Source organism: Nicotiana tomentosiformis, chromosome 7 (assembly GCF_000390325.3).
Source record: "Nicotiana tomentosiformis chromosome 7, ASM39032v3, whole genome shotgun sequence".
NCBI classification, from domain to species: domain Eukaryota; kingdom Viridiplantae; phylum Streptophyta; class Magnoliopsida; order Solanales; family Solanaceae; genus Nicotiana; species Nicotiana tomentosiformis.
The window spans coordinates 57,047,476-57,069,215 of record NC_090818.1 but is presented as its reverse complement, the minus strand read 5'-3'; the positions used below and the strand labels follow the sequence as shown (position 1 = coordinate 57,069,215).

The window sequence follows — 21,740 nt, the reverse complement described above, 5'->3', positions numbered from 1 at the left end:
GTCTACTTTACATGCGAGTGACACTTGGGAGCTTGTTCCTCTTCCTGCAGGTAAGTCTACTGTTGGTTGTCGTTAGGTTTATGCAGTCAAAGTCGGCCCGGATGGCCAGGTTGATCGGCTTAAGGCTCGTCTTGTTGCAAAAAGATATACTCAGATTTTTAGGCTTGATTATAGTGATACTTTCTCTCCCGTGGCTAAAGTAGCATCTGTTCGTCTCTTTTTGTCCATGGCTGTTGTACGTCATTGGCCTCTTTATCAGTTAGACACTAAGAATGCTTTTCTCCACGGTGATCTTGAGGAAGAAGTTTATATGGAGCAACCACCTGGTTTTGTTGCTCAGGAGGAGTTTAATGGTTGTGTGTGCAGATTGCGCAAGTCACTATATGGTTTGAAACAGTCCCCTCGAGCTTGGTTTGGTAAGTTCAGCACAATTATTCAGGAGTTCGGCATGACTCGTAGTGAGGCTGATCACTCTGTATTTTATCGACATTCTGCTCCGAATCTGTGTATTTATCTAGTGGTTTATGTTGATGATATTGTTATTACTGGTAATGATCAGGATGGTATTACTAATCTGAAGCAACATCTCTTTCAGCACTTCCAGACTAAGGATCTGGGCAGATTGAAGTATTTTCTAGGTTTTGAGGTCGCTCAGTCTAGCTCAGATATTGTTATTTCACAGCGGAAGTATGCCTTAGATATTCTTGAGGAGACTGGAATGATGGGTTGCAGACCTATTGACTCTCCTATGGATCCGAATGCTAAGCTTCTGCCTGGACATGGGGAGCCTCTTAGAGGCCCTACGAGATATAGGAGGTTGGTTGGCAAATTGAATTACCTCACAGTGACTAGACCTGATATTTCTTTTCCGGTGAGTGTTGTAAGTCAGTTTATGGATTCTCCCTGTGATAGTCACTGGGATGCAGTTGTTCGCATTCTTCGGTATATAAAGTCAGCTCCAGGCAAAGGATTACTATTCGAGGATCGAGGTCACGAGCAGATTGTTGGGTACACAGATGATGATTGGGCAGGATCACCTTTTGATAGACGTTCTACGTCTGGATATTGTGTTCTAGTAGGAGGTAATTTGGTCTCGTGGAAGAGCAAGAAACAGAATGTAGTTGCTCGATCTAGCGCCGAAGCCGAATATCGGGCCATGGCTATGGCGATGTGTGAGTTAGTTTGGGTCAAGCAGTTGCTCAAGGAGTTAAGGTTCGGAGAAATCAGCAAGATGGAACTAGTGTGTGATAACCAAGTTGCTCTTCATATTGCGTCAAATTCGGTGTTCCATGAGAGGACTAAACACATTGAGATCGACTGTCACTTTGTCAGAGAAAAAATACTTTCAGGAGATATTGTTACAAAGTTTGTAAAGTCGAATGATCAACTAGCAGATATTTTCACTAAGTCTCTTACTGGTTCTCGTATTAGTTACATGTGTAACAAGCTCGGTACATATGATGTGTATGCACCGGCTTGAGGGGGAGTGTTAGTTTATAAATATGTATAATGTAGTCTTGTCTCACATTGGAAGAGGAGTAATATCTCCTTGTAGTGTATAGCTATAAATAGGGATCTCTTGTATTGTATTTATCATCCAATATCAATAACATATTTTCTCCCGTGCCTTCTCACAACAGTTAAGCCCAACAGCCATCCAACTCTGACTTCTGTGTCCACATATTCCTGGTCTGCTTGAAAGACTATTTGATGGCAGAATTATTATAGTTCCTCAAAGACGTGAATTGTTTGTATGGTTTTCCCCGATATCCTTTTTGTTTCTTTGGATGGTGGGGGGTAAATATTTAAATGTTGATACCTTGTTCTTAATAGTGTATGACGATACACGATAGCGTATTGAACAGTCCTGTTTTTCTGATTTAGCTAAGTTGGAAAAATAAGCTTATAAGTATTTACTTAATTGAACAAACTTTTGCATTCAGAAGTAGTTACAGTTTCGAACTCTGGAAACGCTAGTCGCTGTTGATTGGCTGATGATTGTACAAGCTTCGCTTCATTAGTTATTATAGGGTTTTCACGGTGGTAATTTGCATATCTGTATCCTACAGGCATGTGCACTGGACAACATTTTGGGGATCGGCACTGTATTGACAAATGTGTAAGCTCCTTTTTTCTCAACTCCCCATAGTAGTTGTTCGTTCTTTTTTCCCTTTTTTCTCCCTTCTGTGGTTTGGGGAAAGGGATAAGCAAGTTGGGGGTTGGAATGCAAAGGTTCAGACTCTTCCACTGGTGCCTTCCTTCCTCTCCCTTTACATTATTACACCAGTCGGTCAATAAGCCTACTGGAGCGATGCCAGTAACAGTAGCGTATTGGATGAAGAATGGCCTGAATCCCTCGTTTCCTCACTATCCACCTCCATATCCTGCTCTTCTCATACAGAATTGACATGGATTTTATGGCTTCTCTGTTTCTCGCAACCCCTTCACTCTCTTTGCTTTTCTTCTATTTTCTAGAGTGTGTGGTTTTTGTTGATTTGGTTAGAAGACATGGGGTGTATCTGGGACTAGACCTTCTCATAGAAATGCCTGTTCACTATAACCAGGTAATTGTAGGCACAGTGACTACTCTGATTATGGCTATTTGGCACTTCCCTATGTAAATAAAATTTTATGCCTCGTAGTTATTTACCAGTAGCTGCATTTTCTTACCACCCGTTCTCTTTGGATAGACTTCAGATATTTTGTATTATTATGTCCTCGATATTCCGTTACCAGAGCTACAGTGCTTAAAAACACTCAAAGTTGCCTTTTATAATGCTGCCAAAGATGAAGTGCAACAAATAATTTATAATTTTATAGTCTCTCCTTTGATAAGGTTTTATAAAGTCTCCTAGGCTCTAATATATAATCTTGGGCTGTTCATTTTCAGGTGACAATCCATACTATTAGATTTCCAAAACAAAGATACCATAGATGATGTCCTTAATCATCTCAAGACAAATGTACTTTTGAATTTTATATTGCTATAGAATGTAATGCCTTCTAAAAAAGCTTTTGAATGTTATATTGCTGTATAATGTGATGCCTTCTACAAATATCTTTTACCACCCTAAACTGTTAAACCTGAAAGTAGAAACTAGGAAAAAAAGTGGGAAAAACCATTTATGTCTTGGACTAGACAGACAAATGCAGCAGATAATTCAGAGAGAACCACCATATGTGCACATTGAAAGTTAATGTCATCTAATTAACTTATTTTATTGAAAGGTTCCTCTGATCAGTACACTGCTAAAAATTCATTTCCTTAAAGATCTATTGCTTTTAGTGGTTTGCTGAACTTGTCTCATGTTATGGAGTAGGTTGAGTTGTCACATCCAGATGCTGAACTGAGATTGCTGGAAGTTTTCTATCACAAAATATATAAGATACCAATATGTTGCATAACTTCCTTCCGCTGTAGTTTTCTATCTGCTGAAAATGCTTCTATGTTCAGATAAAGACATAAAGTTGCTCTTGGAGTATTTCGCTATTACCTTTCGTTTTATATTTGAACTTTTAAATCTTATAAAGTGATGAGCACTAGAGTTGTGCATGTCTGTGTGTCCATCCATAGAGACATACATTACATATATACAGACAGAGACATATATAATCACACAGAATTTGATGCATTTGAAGTAGATAAGAATTCATGAAAGAACATGCAGTATCGTGTTTCTCAGTTCCGCTTCTTGGTAGCATCTATAACTTATCCTCCATATTTTTTTGTGCAGATTTTTCCACTTAATGAAAGGATTGAGAACATAAATGATCATTACTGAGCCCCGCGTGCAGAGGAGGTACGCTGAATATTCTGTTGTTGGTTTCCTTTATTTTATGCAGAAGAGCAGGTCCAATTGTTCCTGGGGGTATGCAGTTAGGGGTGATTGTGCATCTATTTGAATGTTTTATGATTTGTCTCAGTTCTTGCCAGCTAGACCATCCAGCATACTTTGATCAAATAATTATATGCGCTTTCCCTCTCGATCTCATTGCTTATATCTATTCCATAAACCATTATTATATGTCCTTGATATGCCGGAGGTGTGTTTTGCTTGCTATACTCAACACAGAAGCTGTCAAACATGAGATATGTTGTTATTATAATTTCGAAACATCTTTTTTCTTTGGGAATTTGAAATAGATTATTGAATTTTGGATTTGGGATTGGAAATGGGTGAAAATCATTTACATCCCCCAAGTTTTCTTTAAAAATCAAACTCATCCTCCAACTTTGAACAATTATCATTCTACTCCTCATATTAAAGATGACTTCTTAAAATGCCTATTCTACCCTCTACAATTTTTATCTCTTATTTTTATTCTTTAACATAATTATTATTATTATTTTAATTTATATTATCGACTTACCTATAGACAAATTTTAAAAACTTTTTCGTAACCAAAAAGAGTGAGAAGTAGTAGTCAAGCATATAAGTTAATGATGTTCAATAGTGAAATAAATGAGAAAAATAAAAAAATTACAATAAATAATTTACTCGTATCAGTAATTTTATAAATAGTAATCAAAAATTTATTTACAAAATTGAGAATAAAAGAGAGTGAAAATTTTATAAATTATAAAATGCAGGTAATAAAAAATAATGGGCGTAAAATACTGGTAAATTTTATAATAAAATTTGCAAAAATTATCTATTTAAACTTTACATGAACTTTAATTATAATTTTAAAAAAATCTAGTAATAACAATCAAAACTCAAAAATTTATATACACCGTAGATAATAATAAATAGTGTAACTTAAAATCGCACGCACACACCAACATACATTATATGCATTTTAATATACATAATATTAAAATAATAATAATAATAATAAATTAGCAATAAATTTTGTAATAAATTCATAATATAATTATTTTATTTATAATGTTAGTGAACTTAGATTAAATTATATAAATAAGATATAGTATTTTTAACTTATGAATAAATACCTGCATTAAAAAATATCTAAATAATATAAAAAAAAGGTATTACATATATGGAGAGTTGAAAATGTAAAGGGTAAAAAAGACATTGTGTAGCACGAAAGAATGAAAATAACAATTGTTCAAAATTGGAGGATGAGTTTGTTTTTTAGAGTAAACTTGGGAGATGTAAATGATTTTCACCCGATTGGAAATATATGGTTTTATTGTTTGTGGATACGTTGGACATCCCACAAACCCAAAGTTACTTGTCAAATCCAAAGTCCTGGGTGGAGATTTGGAGTTCAGTGGCCTCGAACAATTGCACAGATCTCGGAATGGTTTTGCTGTTAATGATATCAACAGAATCATGTGCCCCGTATGTTTTTGTTATATTGATTACCGGAAAAATATGTGAATATCATGAAAAGAAATATGCAAATAACACCGGTAGTGTGACAATTTGCTCATGAACTAGGACGTATTCAGCTGCACAGAAGTCTCTCTGGATATTAGTCAACTAAAAACTAGAGCTAGTCCCTTGATAATCATAAATGTGCAGCTGTAGTCTTGGGACATATTATATTGATTAAAGGAAGCCAGCCTGACTTTGAAATTTGATTTGAGTGAAATTAGTATGGTTGAACTTGTAATTGGATGGATTATCGTATTTTGTGAGTTTTGTCGGATTTCGAGACGTGGGCCCCATTGATGATTTTTGGGGCGTAATTTTTGGATTTTGTGAAAATATTAGTATTTTGATATGGAATTAATTCCTATAAATTTTGTGGGATGAATCAAATTAATTGTGACTAGATTCGAGTCGTTTGGAAGTTGATACGCACATAATGGGATTTCTGGAGCATTGTTTAGCTTGCTCGATATTGGATTCAGCTTGTTCGAGGTAAGTAATTCTTCTAATCTTGGAGTTGAGGGTATAAACCCTGACGATGAGATTTTTCCAGTTACTTATTGCTGTCATATTTTGCAAATATATTGTGTGCTGGAGGATGACTGCAATTCTTTGCCTTAATGTTGGTGGTGCTGGTGTAGAGGGCAGGGTTGAGTATCTGAGGCCCAGCTGGTCTAGTGGGCTTTGCTTAGGTTACTGTTGTTGTCTGGTTTATCTCTCGACATATGTGGCAGTCGTTTGTGGACCGGACTAATTGGGGAAGACAAAGGCATAAAATCTTCACCAACAAAAAGAGAAAACATTTTGTCTGGATATAAATCAACTTAAGTTTATACTTCGGTTAGAGTTGTAATTTTGTAATAGTTGTAGCACAGGTCTTAGATGGTTATCTAATTGGTGACAAACTTTGTCCATTACAGATCCCTGAAGAGGGTAAAACCTTGGTCCTCATGATCGCTTGATTCATGTTCACCATTTTATGAAGGACGTAACTCAAAGTGGAGCAGTAAGTACATGTGTAGAAATTGAAAAGTGCTTATGGCTATACTTACAATCAGTGTATATATAGTGGAGGTTCTCTCCTCAATTAGTTGTTTTTTATTCCATTCTCTTCTGCTGTTCTGCATGCAGCATGTACAGAACTTTGGGAAGCCCTTTTCCTGGTTATTCATGAGGATGAGACATTGACGGAAGTTAAAGCGCGTATTCAGAAAAGATTGCAGGTCCCCAGATGAGGAGTTTTCAAAGGTATTTAATCTTCCTTGCTTTGCATCCCTGCTTCTATAAAGAAAAATCTTGGGAAAGATATCTGTTTACTTTTAGTAAAGAAGGTTTTAGGTGTTAAGTTTATTTTAGTTAGTTGACGCGTTCTACTTTCAGTATGCAGCAGAAGTTTGTGTTTCGTCCATGGGCCGTCCTGACTATATTGTTCATTCTCTTTCAGGTATTTGCCCCTTTTTCTTCCATCTCCACCCTCCACCCGGCTCTCTCGTCCTTGTGTAATATTCAGTTATTGGGTTTTAGTAGACAGCCATCATTGAAAACGTAACAGCTAGAAATTTTTGAGGTCCTTTTTTTTGATACGTCTGTTTGGGGTGGTTGAACAACAATTAACCCCATTGGTCAATTTGAGGAATTATCTAGCTTTCGACATGCCATTCGACAGGAGAATACTTTTGTATGCATGAATAAATGGTACTATTATTAGTATTTCATGATTCTTGGTTGCTTGAAATTGAAATTGAAATTGGAACTGGTTTCTCTTGATCTTTACCTGCGGGCTCAGTGGTAGTCTTGTAATGAGCTATATTATGTAAGATTAGACTGTTTAATATTCGTTTGACTTTCCTTTTCAAACCAAAAAGAAAAAAGAGAAAATATGAACATTATTATAAAATAAAGACTGTAAAGTAAAGACAAGTATAGAGAGAAACTGATATATTATTCAAACTTCAAACTTTTGTACATAATGAACTGAAATCTCCTCTATTTATAGAAGAAAAGGAAGTTGCTGTGTAAGTTGCTTCTGCAAGTTGTTGTGTAAGCTGCTATTGTACCAGATATAAATAATCTTCTATCGGGGGTGATGTTTATCCATAACGGAGTACCGAAAGGATAAGCTCATTGTACCAAATATAGATAATCTTCTACCAGGGGTAATGTTTATCCATAACGGAATACCGAAAGGATAAAGTTCTTCAGGAGGCTTATTTCCAATAGAGTACTAAATAGATAAACATATTTACGGCGGAGTCTCATATAGATAAGCTTCTTCATGAAGCTTATTTACAACAGAGTACTAAATGAACATCCGTAATATAATATATTTATAACACTCCCCATTAGATGTTCATTTAAAAGATAATGTGCATCATTAAAACCTTACTAGGAAAAATCCTAGTGAAGGAAAAAGAGTACACAGACAGTCAAACCTCTCTATTACATCGTCGTTTGTTTTGAATATTTTTGGATGTTATAGCGAAGTGTTGTTATAGAGAACATATATTATAACATAACATAAATATTGGTTCCGGAAAAGCTTGGCTTTTATAGTGAAGTGTTGTTATATAGGGATGATATTATAGAGAGGTCTGACTGTATTTAGTAATACGCATAACTAGTTGTCTCATTAAAAACCTTATAAGGAAAATCCTGTGAGAAAAACCTTAGTAAGGGAAAAAGAGTATAGTGCGTATTTTACCCCCCTTATAAAAAATTTTGTTTCAAATATTTGAGTCTCCGCATTCCAATCTTGTATACCATCTTTTCAAAAGTTGAAGTTGGCAAAGATTTAGTGAATAAATCTGTCGGATTGTCACTTGAACGGATTTGTTGCACATCAATGTCACCATTTTTCTGAATATCATGTGTGTAGAATAATTTTAGTGAAATGTGCTTTGTTCTATTTCCTTTTATAAATCCTCCCTTTAATTGGGCTATGCATGCAGCATTGTCTTCGTATAAAATTGTGGATCTTTTATCACATTCCAAACCATATTTTCCTTGAATAAAATGAATAACTGATATCAACCATACACATTCCCTACTTGCTTCATGAATAGTTATTATCTCAGCATGATTTGAAGAAGTAGCAACAATAGATTGCTTTGTGGAGCGCCATGATATGACAGTACCTCCACATGTAAACACGTACCCAGTCTGGTTTGAGATCGAGCTTTATGTGGATCAGATAAATAACTTGTATCTGCATAACCAACAAGATCTGCACTACCTTTGTTAGAATAAAATAAATCCATATCAAGTGTTCCCTTTAAATATCGCAATATATGCTTAATCGCGTTCCAATGTCTCCGTGTAGAAGAAGAGTTATATCTTGCTAGTAAATTAATAGAAAATGCTATGTCAGGCCTTGTAGCATTAGCAAGATACATAAGTATACCAATTGCACTAAGATAAGGTATTTCGGGACCAAGGAGTTCCTCATCCTGTTCTGGATGTCGAAACAAATCCTTATTCACTTCAAGTGATCGAATAATCATTCGTGTACTCAATGGGTGCGCTTTGTTCATGTAAAAGCGTTTTTAGACCCTCTATGTATAGGTAGATTGATGGATAAAGATCCCGTCTGCTAAATGTTCAATTTGCAGACCAAGATAAAGTTTTGTCTTTCCAAGATCTTTTATCTCAAATTCTTTCTTAAGATATTCAATTGCCTTTTGTAGCTCTTCTGGAGTTCCAACAAGGTTTATGTCATCAACATAAACAAAAAGTATAACAAATTCTGATGCCATTTTCTTTATAAAAATACATGGACAAATAACATCATTTATGTAACCCTCTTTCAGAAAATATTCACTCAGGCGATTATACCACATACGCCCAGATATTTTTAAACCGTACAAAGATCTTTGTAATCTAATTGAATACATTTCCCGAGATTTTGGATTTGCTCAAGGCTTTTCATATAAATTTCATTATCAAGTAAACCGTACATATAAGCTGTAACTACATCCATTAGATGTATTTCAAGTTTTTCATGTAGTGCTAAATTGATGGGATATCGAAATGTTATGGCATCCATAACAAGTGAATATGTTTCATCAAAATCGATTCCAGGTCGTCGTGAGAATCCTTGTGCTACAAGGCGAGCTTTGTATCTTTCAATTTCATTTTTGTCATTCCTTTTACGCACAAAAAATCATTTATGACCAACTAGCTTTATATCAGCAAGTGTTTGGACTACTGGTCCAAAGACCTCTCTTTTAGCAAGTGCGTTCAATTCTGGTTGAATTGTCGCTTGCCATTTTGGCCAATCAGATCTTTGTCGACATTCTTCGACAGATCGGGGTTCAAGATCCTCACTATCTTGCATAATGTTAAGTGCAATATTATATGCAAAAATATTATCTACCACTATTTCAGATCGATTTAAATTAATCCCTTCACCAGTAGAACTTATTAAAAACTTCTCACTCACTTGAGTCTCGGGTTCATTGATTTCTTCAGGAATTTCAGAACTAATCAGATCTTGGGTCTCTTCAGGGGATCCCTTCATATTATCGTTTTGAGCATTTGTCGATTTTCTTTTTCGAGGATTTCGATCCTTAGAACCCAAAGGCCTACCACGCTTTAGGCGTGCTTTAGGTTCACTAGCTCTCATGCTAGTAGATGGTCCTGTTGGGACATCAATTCGGATAGACACATTCTCTACAGGGATATGTGACTTAGTTATCCTTTTCAAATCAGTAAACGCGTCTGGCATTTGATTTGCTATATTTTGTAAATGGATGATCTTTTGGACCTCCTAATTACATATAGGGGTACGTGGGTCAAAATGAGATAATGATAAAAAAAATTTATACAATTTCTCTTTTGATTTCCTTTTTCTCTCCCCCTATTTGTGGGAAATTTGTTTCATCAAACCGACAATCTGCAAATCCAGCAGTAAATAAATCTCCCGTCAATGGTTCAAGATAGCGAATAATAGAGGGTGATTCAAACCCAACATATATTCCTAACCTTCTCTGTGGGCCCATCTTACTGCGCTGTGGTAGTGCTACTGGCACATATGCAACACATCCAAAAATTCGTAGATGAGCAATATCTGGTTCAGGACGAAAAACTAATTGTGACGGAGAATATTTATTATAATGTGTCGGTTTGAGACGGATAGGTGATGTTGCATGCTAGATAGCATGGCCCCAAACAGTAGTGGGCAATTTTGTTTTTATAAGTAGTAGTCTTGCTATGCAGGCGTTTAATAAATGACTCTGCAAGGCCATTTTGAGTATGAACATAAGCTACATGATGTTCAACTTTTATCCCAACTGATAGACAATAATCATCAAAAGCTTGAGATGAGAATTCTCCAGCATTATCAAGGCGAATAGCCTTTATAGGATAATCTAGGAATTGTGCCCTTAATCGAATTATTTGGGCTAATAGCTTTGCAAACGCCAGGTTGCGAGATGATAATAGGCACACATGAGACCATCTTGAAGATGCATCTATTAGGACCATAAAATATCTAAACAACCCACTTGGTGGGTGAATAGGTCCACATATATTCCCATGTACACGTTCTAAAAAGGCAGGAGATTCAATGCCAACCTTCATTGGTAATGGTGTAGTGATCATTTTGCCTTGATAACAAGCATTACAAGAAAATTTATTATTTGTAAGAATCTTCAGGTTCTTTAATGGATACCCACTCGAATTTTCAGTAATTCGTTTCATCATTATTGATCAAGGATGACCCAAACGGCCATGCCAAAGCACAAAAATATTTGAATCAGTAAACTTCTGGTTTAAGATGGAGTGTGCTTCAACTGTACTAATCTTTGAATAGTATAAGCCAGAAGATAAAGTTGGTAACTTTTCTACAATGCACTTCTGTCCAGAAACATTCTTTGTAATACAAAGATATTACATATTCATTTCATCTATCGTCTCAACATGATACCCATTTCGGCGGATATCTATAAAACTCAACAAGTTTCTTCGGGACTTAGAGGAGAATAATGCATTGTCTATTATAAGTTTTGTTCCCTTAAACAGAAATATAGTGGTTCTTCCGGAGCCTTCAATCAAACTTATATTACCAGAAATTGTTGAAATATTTACTTTTTCCTTATGCAAATAAGAAAAGTATTTCTGATCTTTGAATATGGCATGAGTTGTTCCACTATCAATTACACAAATATTTTCATGATTGGTCTTTGATCCAAATATATATTTGAGGATTATCTTTAGCATTTTTCTCTGTCTTCTTCAGGGAGGCTTAATACAACTCAATCAGGTGCTTTGACGTACGACATGTACGTAACCAGTGTCCTTTTCCTCCACATCTATAGCATGCATTTTCTGTCTTTGCTGCTTACACCGCTTCATGCTGTTGTTCCTTCCTTTTCCACTACTGGTGGTGAGGAGGGTTCTTTGGTTCATTTTTATTACCATGATTAGAGTTTCTTCCCCGACCACGGCCATGACCACGATTGGGGTCACGTCCTCCTTCACGCTTAGCTTGGTGGAAGTTCGTCTCATTCACTTCAGGGAATGGACAAGAACCAGTAGGTCGACTTTCATGATTTTTCATTAATAGCTCATTATTCTGCTCGGCTATAAGAAGATGTGAGATAAGTTCAGAATACTTTTTGAATCCCATCTCTCGATATTGCTGTTGCAGGAGCATATTCGAGGCATAAAAAATGATGAAAGTTTTCTCCAACATATCATGATCAGTAATATTATCACCACATAATTTCAATTGGGAAATAACTCTGAACATAACAGAATTATATTCACTGATAGATTTAAAATCTTGTAGCCTTAGATGAGTCCAATCATAACGTGCCTGTGGAAGAACGACCATCTTCAGGTGGTCATATCTATCTTTCAAATTATTCCACAGTATGACTGGATCTTTAATAGTGAGATATTCCATTTTCAAGCCTTCATCAAGGTGATGGCGTAGGAATATCATTGCTTTGGCACGGTCTTAGTTTGATGCTTGATTTTTGTCCTTGATGGTATCTGCCAGACTCATCGAATCAAGATGAATTTCAGTATCAAGTACCCAAGACATGTAGCTTTTGCCTGATATATCCAGGGCTACAAATTCAAGTTTAGAAAGATTTGACATTATTTAGAAAAAGAAAGTTCGTACCTCTGATACTTTCAAAGTATTGGCTCGAGATGACAGAGTCTCGTGCTGATAACGTGTTATAAAATAAAGATTGTAAAGTAAAGAAAAGTAAAAAGAGAAACTGATATATTATTCAAACTTCAAATTTTTGTACATAATGAACTGAAATCTCATCCTTTATAGAAGAAAGGAAGCTGATGTGTAAGTTGCTTCTGCAAGCTGCTGTGTAAGCTGCTACTGGATAAGCTTTTTCAGGAGGCTTATTTTCAATAGAGTACTAAATAGACAAATATATTTACGGCGAGTCTCATATAAATAAGCTTCACGGAGTACTAAATAAACATCCATAATATAATATATTTATAACAAACATATCGTTATTTAGTAAGCCGACAGAAAAGCTAATTTCATCACTTTCATGAGTGATATTACAATGTAGTTGGTGGTGTATAACTCGCTAGTATTGGTACTGCATAACCGACACACTTTTGAGAAGCCTGTTCGGAAGCAGCAGCACTATATTCAGCAGAAGTGCCTGACAGTCGATGTCCTTGGTTGCTGCTAGTATAATTTTTTCCCTAGGATCGCTGCTGAGCATATGAGATTACATTTTTATTTGGATGGAAAATAATTTGTAGTGGAACAATTGAAAGAAATGTATCGCAGTTTGATAGTGTCTTTATTTGTGAAATGTCTCACTTATAGGGAGTTAGAGAGGGGAGATTTATTTGTAAGACTTTCAATTTAGTCGCTTTAATGCAACAAGTCGATTGTGGTTGTCATTTAAATTGTACTTCTGTTTTTCTTTCCTAATTTTAAATGAAATAGAAGTAGCAGAATGCTTACATTCTGTCCCTATTCATTATGCTTCATCTCTACTTGCATCTGCTACAATGCTATTTAGTTGAATTTCTGTTCCTTGCAAGCAATGGTTGTTTAAAATGATATACTAGTATTTACTTATTTTGATATAATTTGCAAATTCCCCCCACCAACCTCAATTGCCATATGTAAAAGGAAAAGAAACACCATAATATGTAGCATTTACAAATGAAGAAGAAAAACAACAAGAGGGAATAAAAGAGAACGGACACAACCCAGCCCACACTGAAACGGCTGATTAATCAAAGACTGCGACTTATTATTAGACTCATTGTTAGCCCAGGTATACGTTGTCTTTCCATTACTACTTTCAATAACAAGTTTGACACTTAATTAATCTAAACAAGGACGTTTCTTGCGTTTATGTTATGGAAAAGTTTGCATTTTTGTTTTCTGATATCTTTATCAAATTCTTTGTCTCTTCCTTTTTTTACTTTAGAGTTAACTTCATCATTACTTGCTCCCCAATATAGTTGTAAAAGGGTATAAAAGGCAAACGACATTTCGTTAGGTACCTTCGTGCTTTTAATATAGTATAGATTTGTGGCGGCAGATCTATTCGTAAAAGGAGTTGCTATCGCTCATCCGACTGGATGTCACTGATGGATGGATAGGCATAGCAAAAAAAAGAGTCAATTACAAGAGTAAGGCGGAGGAAAAAAGGATGATGCACTCCTTTCTTATTTTCTTTTTCATTCTCTGGAGTGAGTGAAGACAAGCTAGCCTCGACAAAATGGAACACATCTATTAGGACGAGAATGTGAGTTCTTCTTATTGTCGGTGAGCCTCTACCCCTCGTACTCTTCTTTCCATCTTTTTCTCCGCCTTAACGACAAAATATTTGATTGATCAAATTCTCTTGATTCTGACTCATACTGATCATATATCAAAGAATGGCTTTGGTTATCAAATGATTAAACAACGGGAGCAATTCACTTATACTTTACTTAGTTGACATTCATAAAAAGCATCTAATGAATTCTGAGTTCAATCCATCTTGTTTAGAAATTAACCAAACCGATCTAGGATACCGTGGCAAATGGTAATTTTTGGCCGTTAAATCCTCTAATATAAGTGTTCATGTTTCAAACATTATTTTAGCTGTGAGATAGAAGAGTGGATCCAAATATTGTACCATGTGACTTGCTGTGGGACTTCAACAGGTACCTTAAGTTCCTCTGAGCTTTAAGATGAGGTGCATACTGTCACTTGAACTTTTTGGTCTTTTGAAGGTTAATTGGTTCAAAAGCATTGAATGCCATGAGACTTGTCTTCTCAGGTTCCTCAGGAATGTCAACACATACCAAGGAAATATTACTATCGTCAAGAGAGTCGCATTCAAACTGTAGTATTACGAGTTGAATTCTAATGCTTCATAGCATTGCTGCCCAGTTGTATGGGAACACGCGCTCGCACAGAGAGAGAGAGAGAGAGAGAGAGACTAATGTGTAGCAACTCCAGACGTGATTGTGGTCCAAATTTCAATATATTTATAGCCTTGTCCCCCTTACAATATGAGAACAAGAAGGTCCACTATTTAGTTTGATACTTTGTGAATGTATATTTTCATTTATCTTTTAGAAAATTTAGATTAGTTTTATTTACATGTATCCAGAGATGAAATTAATATTTAGAGTTAGTGGATTTAAATACATTTCAAATTTTATTTATGAATAAGTATATACATAGTATGAGCCGAAACCGCAAGTTCAATTGAACTCAAAGACCCCCCTTAAATCCTTCCATACAGCTGTTACAATTACTATCATCAATATCAGGATAAAAAACTGCAAGCTATCTTGATCAAATCCTAATACCTTATTTATGTTGATGCTAGGTCCTCTACTTGTTGTGAATAATTGCCTATTTAATTAAGATATTCCTGGTTAAGTTATTATTGTTTATTTGATCATTTTTTATGAGATCATTACTAGTTTAATTATTGTCGAATATTTTGGAAGATGAGGTCGGTATTCTGGTATTGAATTGATTGATAAGTATATATCCCCGCATTTAAATACTCTTTCGAATTTATATTATTATTTTCATGATAAGGAAGAGTGTAAAAGCACGAAGGGTGATGCCGTGCCATTTATATTATTTATATTATCCTTGTCATGGTGAGAAAGAGTGTAAAAGCATGAAGGGTGATGTCGTGCCAGAAGAGAGTTAAAGCACGAAGGGTGATGTCGTGCCAGAAGAGAGTTAAAGCACGAAGAGTGATGTCGTGCCAATCTTATTATTTATTTATAAATTTTTGGGAAGGATAAGAGTGAAAGCCCGAAGGGTGGTGCCATTCCATTTCATATTTTTAGCTACTCATTTTTTTGTTGATGAATTAATTGGATGCTACATGACATTTCTCCTGCTGAAATTTCTATATCATTCCTCTTCGCATGTTCACTCCTAAATTTATAAATTGTTATTTATTGTGCTATTGTTGCTTCGTATTTGTATATACGTGTACAAGTTTTTTACGTACGTGTCTTGTCATAGCCTCGTCACTACTTCGTTGAGGTTAGGCTCGACACTTACGGAGTACATGGGGTCGGTTATACTCATACTACACTTTGCACTTCTTGTGAAGATTTTGGAGTTGGTCCCAGCGGCGTACCATAGACTTGCTCGGATTCAGCTACCCATAGGAGACTTGAGGTATAACTGCACAGCATCCGCAGTTCTGAAATCCCCTTCTATCTTATCTTAGTTGTGTATTATCTTTCAAACAACTTGAATTTTATTCAAACATTTTTTTGTATTATTCTAGTAGTTCGTGCACTTGTGACACCAGATTCAAGGATGTATTTTGATGATTCGGTAGTTATGGTCTTCCGCACTTTATTTCAGTAATTGACTTCCGTTTAATTTAATTTGTTTAAAAACGGTTAAGATTATTCTAACGTTGACTTGCCTAGCAAGGGAAATGTTAAGCGCCATCACGGTCCCGAAGGTGGAAATTTCGGGTTGTGACAAATTGGTATCAGAGCACTAGGTTACTTTGGTCTCATGAGTCACGAGCAAGCTTAGTAGAGTCTGAAGGATCGGTACGGAGACATATGTACTTATCTTTCAGAGGCTATGAAGTTTAGGAACAATATCACTTCTTTCTTATTCTGTTGTGCGAGTCTATTTCTATCACCAATGATTGACCATTATATTCTTATTCTCTCGCAGATTGTGAGAATACGTAATACATCTACCGACATACAAGGACCAGAACCCCCGGTGGCAACTATGACCAGGGGTAGAGGCCAAGGCCGAGGTCATGCCAGAGGCCGATGCAGAGCTCAATCTAGAGCTCGAGCAGCAGTACCCGCAGTGGAGCCTTACATGGATCTTCAGGAGGAGGTTCCAGTTCAAACGGTACCCGTTGGACCAGTTCAGGTCCTAGAAGGATTCCTAGCTACTCCAATGCCTCAGGGCGCTCTAGTCCGTTTGGTGAGCCTTGTGGAGGGTGTGGCCCAGAATGTTACATTTCCAGTGGCACCAGCCGTCTCACAAGCTGGAGGAGGAGCACAAACTCCCACTACTCTCGCTCCAGAGCAGATGGCTCCCCAGTATCAAGCTCTAGCTAGCAGCCCTACCAGTTGGGGTAGTTCAGCTAGTTGTTGCGGCACAAGCCAGTGATAGACCTGTCATGTCTTCTGAGGCTTTATTGAGGCTGGACACGTTTACTAAGCTCTTTTCAATTTACTTCAGTGGTCTACCTTCTGAGGACCCACAAGATTATCTTGATCGCTGCCATGAGGTGTTGCGGAATATGGGTATAGTCGAGACCAATAAGGTCGATTTTGTTGTATTTCATATGACGGGTTCCGCCAAGAGGCGGTGGAGAAATTGTATGTTGACCAGACTAGTTGGGTCACCTACACTGACTTGGGAGCATTTCTCACGGCTATTTCTAGAGAAGTTCTTCTCTATCACATTGAGAAAGGATTATCACAGACAATTTGAGCGTCTCCAACAGGGCAATATGACTGTTACTCAGTACGAGACCCGTTTTGTTGATCTAGCCCGTCATGATCTCCTTTTACTTCCTACTGAGGGAGAGAGAGTGAGGAGGTTTATTGATGGACTCACTCACCCTATCAGGCTTCAGATGGCCAGGAAAACCGGAAGTGAGATTCCCTTTCAGGCAGCTGCTAATGTTGCTAGGAGGATCGAGATAGTTCTTGCACAGGAAAGAGGGCAGGGGTATGATAAGAGGCCTTGTCAGTTCGGTGGGTTCAGTGGTGCCTCGTCTTGAGGCAGGGGTAATTTTGGTAGAGGCCATCCTCCCAGGCCTTTTCATTTAGCGCTCCAGGTATCCCATAGTGCTTCAGGTGGTCCCGGCCCTCATATGCCTCATTCTGACCAGCTAGCTTACAGTGCACCACCAGCTCCTATTAGTGCACCTCCGATCCGGAGTCATCGGGGTGGTTATCCAGGTCGACATGGCCAGTTCCAGGGTCAGCAGTCACAACATCCGAGAACCTATTATACTTATGGTGATCCAAGGCACATTGCTAGATTTTGCCCCATGTCTCAGGGCAGCATGCAGCATCAGGGTTCTCGTGTTATGATTCTAGCTCCAACTATTCCGCCACCTGTCCAGCCAGCTAGGGGCAGGAGTCAGACAGCTAGAGGTGGAGGTCAGGTCGTTAGAGGTGGAGGCTAGCCGGTTAGAGGTCGTCCTAGGGACGCAACTTAGAGTGGTGAGGCCCAGCCCCGATTTTATGCTTTTCCAGCTATGCCTGAGGCCGAGTCATCTGATGTCGTGATCGCAGGTATTGTTCCAGTTTACCATAGAAATGCTTCGGTTCTATTTGATTTAGGATCTATTTTTCCCTATGTGTCCTCCTACTTTGCTTCATATCTGGTTGTGCCTCGTGATTCTCTGAGTGCTTCTATGTGTGTGTCCACACCGATGGGAGATTCTGTTATAGTAGATCATGTCTATCGTTCATGTGTGGTTACTATTGGGAGTCTATTCCACCATACTGTATGGCCTCGCCGTAGTTGAAGGAATTAAAAGAACAATTACAAGAATTGCTTGATAAGGGCTTCGTTAGACCTGGTGTCTCGCCCTGGGGTGTGCCCGTATTATTCGTGAAGAAGAAAGATGGGTCGATGAGAATGTGTATAGATTATCGGCAGTTGAACAAGGTTACTATTAAGAACAAGTATTTGTTGCCGAGAATTGAGGACTTATTCGATTAGCTTCAGGGTGCCAAGGTGTTTTCAAAGATAGATTTGAAGTCTGGTTACCATTAGTTGAAGATTAGGGCATCCAATGTCCCTAAGACAGCTTTTCGAACTCGATATGGGCATTACAAATTCCTAGTGTATGTCATTTCGGCTAACAAATGCCCCAGCAACATTCATGGGTTTAATGAACCGAGTATTCAAGCCTTATTTGGATTCTTTTGTGGTTGTATTCATTGATGATATCTTGATTTACTCCAGCAGTCGAGAGGAGCATGAGCAACATCTTTGGATTGTGCTTCAGAATTTGAAGAATAATCAGTTATATGCCAAATTTTCAAAATGCATATTTTGGTTAGACTTAGTTGCCTTTTTGGGGCATGTTGTATCGGCAGAAGGCATAAAAGTGGATCCTAAGAAGACCGAGGTAGTTCAGAATTGGCCTAGACCTACTTCAGCTACAGAGATCCGAAGTTTCCTTGGTTTGGCAGGTTATTATCGCCGGTTTGTGAAGGGATTTTCATCCATAGCATCCCCACTGACCATATTGACCCAGAAGGGTGCCCCATTCAGATAGTCAGACGAGTGTGAATTGAGCTTTCAGAAGCTCAAGACTGTTTTGACTACGACACCAGTGTTGGTATTACCCACAGGTTCAGTATCTTATACGGTGTATTGTGATGCATCTCGCGTCGGGCTTGGTGTAGTATTGATGCAAGATGGCAGGGTGATTGCATATGCGTCGGGGAAATTGAAGGTTCACGAGAAGAATTATCCTGTTCATGACTTAGAATTGGAAATCATTGTTCATGCGCTGAAGATTTGGAGGCATTACCTTTATGGTGTCTCGTGTGAGGTATTTACTGATCATCGTAGCCTACAGTATCTGTTCAAACAAAATGATCTCAATTTGAGGCAGAAAAAATAGTTGGAGCTGTTGAAAGACTATGATATAAGCATTCTGTATCACCCCATAAAAGCCTATGTGGTGGTCGATGCTTTGAGTAGAAAGGTTATGAGTATGGGCAGCCTTGCGTATAGTTCGATTGGTGAGAGGTCGTTAGTTGCAGATATTCAGACTTTGGCCAATCAGTTCGTGAGGGTAGATATTTCAGAGCCCAGTCGGGTTCTAGCTTGCACAGTCGCTCGGTCTTCCTTATATGAGCGTATCAGAGAACGACAGTATGATGATCCTCATTTACTTATCCTTAAGGACACGGTGCTGCACGGTGGTGCCAAGCAGGTTGTTGTGGGTGAAGATGGAGTTCAGCGGATGCAGGGTCATGTTTGTGTGCCTAATGTGGATGGGCTTCGTGAATTAATTCTTGAAGAGGCACACAGTTCCCGGTATTCCATTCATCAAGGTGCCGCCAAAATGTATCAAGATTTTGCACAGCTCAGTCTAGGAAAAAGAGTTATGTTAACCGTAAAGTTCGTGATGTTGCATCCGGGTTTCACCTATGAAGGGTGTAATGAGGTTCGGAAAGAAGGAAAAGTTGGGCCCTAGGTATATTGGACCCTTTGAAATTTTTGAAAGGGTGGGTGAAGTAGCCTACAGGCTTGCACTACCACCTAGTTTATCAGCAGCACATCCAGTGTTCCATGTGTCTATGCTACAGAAATATCATGGTGATTCGTCCCATGTATTAGATTTCAGTACAGTCCAATTGGACAAAGATTTGACTTATGAAGAGGTGCCGGTAGCTATTCTAGCCCGGCAGGTCCGACAGTTGAGGTCTAAGAGTTATCCTTCAGTTCTGGTGCAATGGAGAGGTCAGCCGATAGAAGCATCCTTCAATTCTGGTGCAATGGAGAGGTCCTATATTGTGACTTTATGTGGTTATGAGACCAGAGCGGATCTTCTGTTGCTCGGCATGACCGACTTTGAGGTCATTCTAGGCATGGACTGGTTGTCTCCGTACCATGCCATTCTAGATTGCCATGCCAAGACTGTTACCTTGGCGATGCTAGAGTTGCTTAGATTGCAGTGGAGGGGTTCATCTATTACTACATCTAGCCGAGTTGTTTCTTTCTTGAAGGCTCGGCATATGATTGAGAAGGTTTGTTTGGCTTATCTAGCTTACGTTCGGGATACTGCTGCAGAGACTCCCACGATTGATTCAGTGTCTATGGTACGGGAGTTCTCCTATGTTTTTCCTTCTGATCTACCAAGCATGCCACCATATCGTGATATCGATTTCTGCATTGATTTGGTGCCAGGTACCCAAACTATCTCTATTCCACCATACCGCATGGATCCAAAAGAGTTGAAGGAGTTGAAAAAATAGCTTGAGGAGTTGCTAGAGAAGGGGTTCGTGAGGTCGAGTGTGTCACCTTGGGGTACACCAGTGTTGTTTGTGAAAAACGAAGAATGGGACTATAGCAATATAGGCCGGGTGGCCTACTTCAGCAGATGGTTATACCAGAGTGGAAATGGGAGCGCATCACTATGGATTTCGTAGTTGGGTTGTCGCGGGCATTGAGGAAGTTTGATGATGTTTGGGTCATTGTAGACAGGCTGACCAAGTCGGCACACTTTATTCCAGTTATGACTACATACCCTTCAGAGAGATTGGCCCAGATTTACATTCAGGAGATTGTCTGATCGCATGGTGTGTCTGTTTCCATCATTTCAGATAGAGGCCCTTAGTTCACTTCATATTTTTGGAGAGCAGTATGGAGCGAGTTGGGTACCCGAGTATAGCTCAGCACAACCTTTTATCCCTAGAGAATATGCTCAGTGCACGTATGATTGACTTCGGAGGGTAGTGGAATCGATTCTTGCCTTTGGCCAAGCTTTTTTATAACAACAGTTATCAGTCCAGCATTGAGATGACTCTGTTTGAGGATTTATATGGTCAGCGATGTCGTTCGCCCATCGGATGGTTTGAGTTAGGCGAAGCTAGGTTATATGGCACTGATTTAGTGAAGTATTCCTTGGATAAGGTAAAGTTGATTCAGGAGCGACTTCGCATAACACAGTCTAGATAGAAGAGTTACGCGGATCAGAAGGCGCGTGATTTATCATTTATGGTAGGCAAGAAAGTTCTCTTGAAAGTCTCGCCGATGTAGGGAATCATGAGGTTCGGGAAGAAGGGCAAGTTGAACCCAAGGTTTATTGGCCCATTTAAGGTGTTGAGGTGAGTTGCAGAGGTTGCTTATGAACTGGCTTTGCCTCCCATTTGGGAGTTCATCCGGTTCTCCATGTGTCTACTCTCCAGAGGTACCAT

General features: G+C 38.2%; 1 long non-coding RNA gene across 32 annotated transcripts in view; it reads left to right on the top strand.

Moving 5' to 3' along the window:
• Window positions 1-16,069, top strand: part of LOC104101399 (uncharacterized) — a 32,939-nt gene extending 16,870 nt beyond the window's left edge. For 16 of the 32 annotated variants that reach the window (XR_011409740.1, XR_011409739.1, XR_011409732.1 and 13 more), the window contains 5 exons: window positions 2,070-2,119; window positions 3,735-3,800; window positions 5,744-6,345; window positions 6,471-6,587; window positions 6,720-7,112. This is a non-coding gene — a long non-coding RNA (uncharacterized lncRNA). Of the gene's footprint in view, window positions 1-2,069; window positions 2,120-2,890; window positions 2,964-3,734; window positions 3,801-5,743; window positions 6,346-6,470; window positions 6,588-6,719; window positions 7,113-11,574; window positions 13,227-13,865; window positions 14,522-14,605; window positions 14,981-15,913 lie in introns of those variants that run through there. The other 16 variants (XR_011409725.1, XR_011409716.1, XR_011409717.1 and 13 more) reach the window with 14 other exon arrangements.
• The last annotated feature ends 5,671 nt before the right edge of the window (window positions 16,070-21,740 follow it).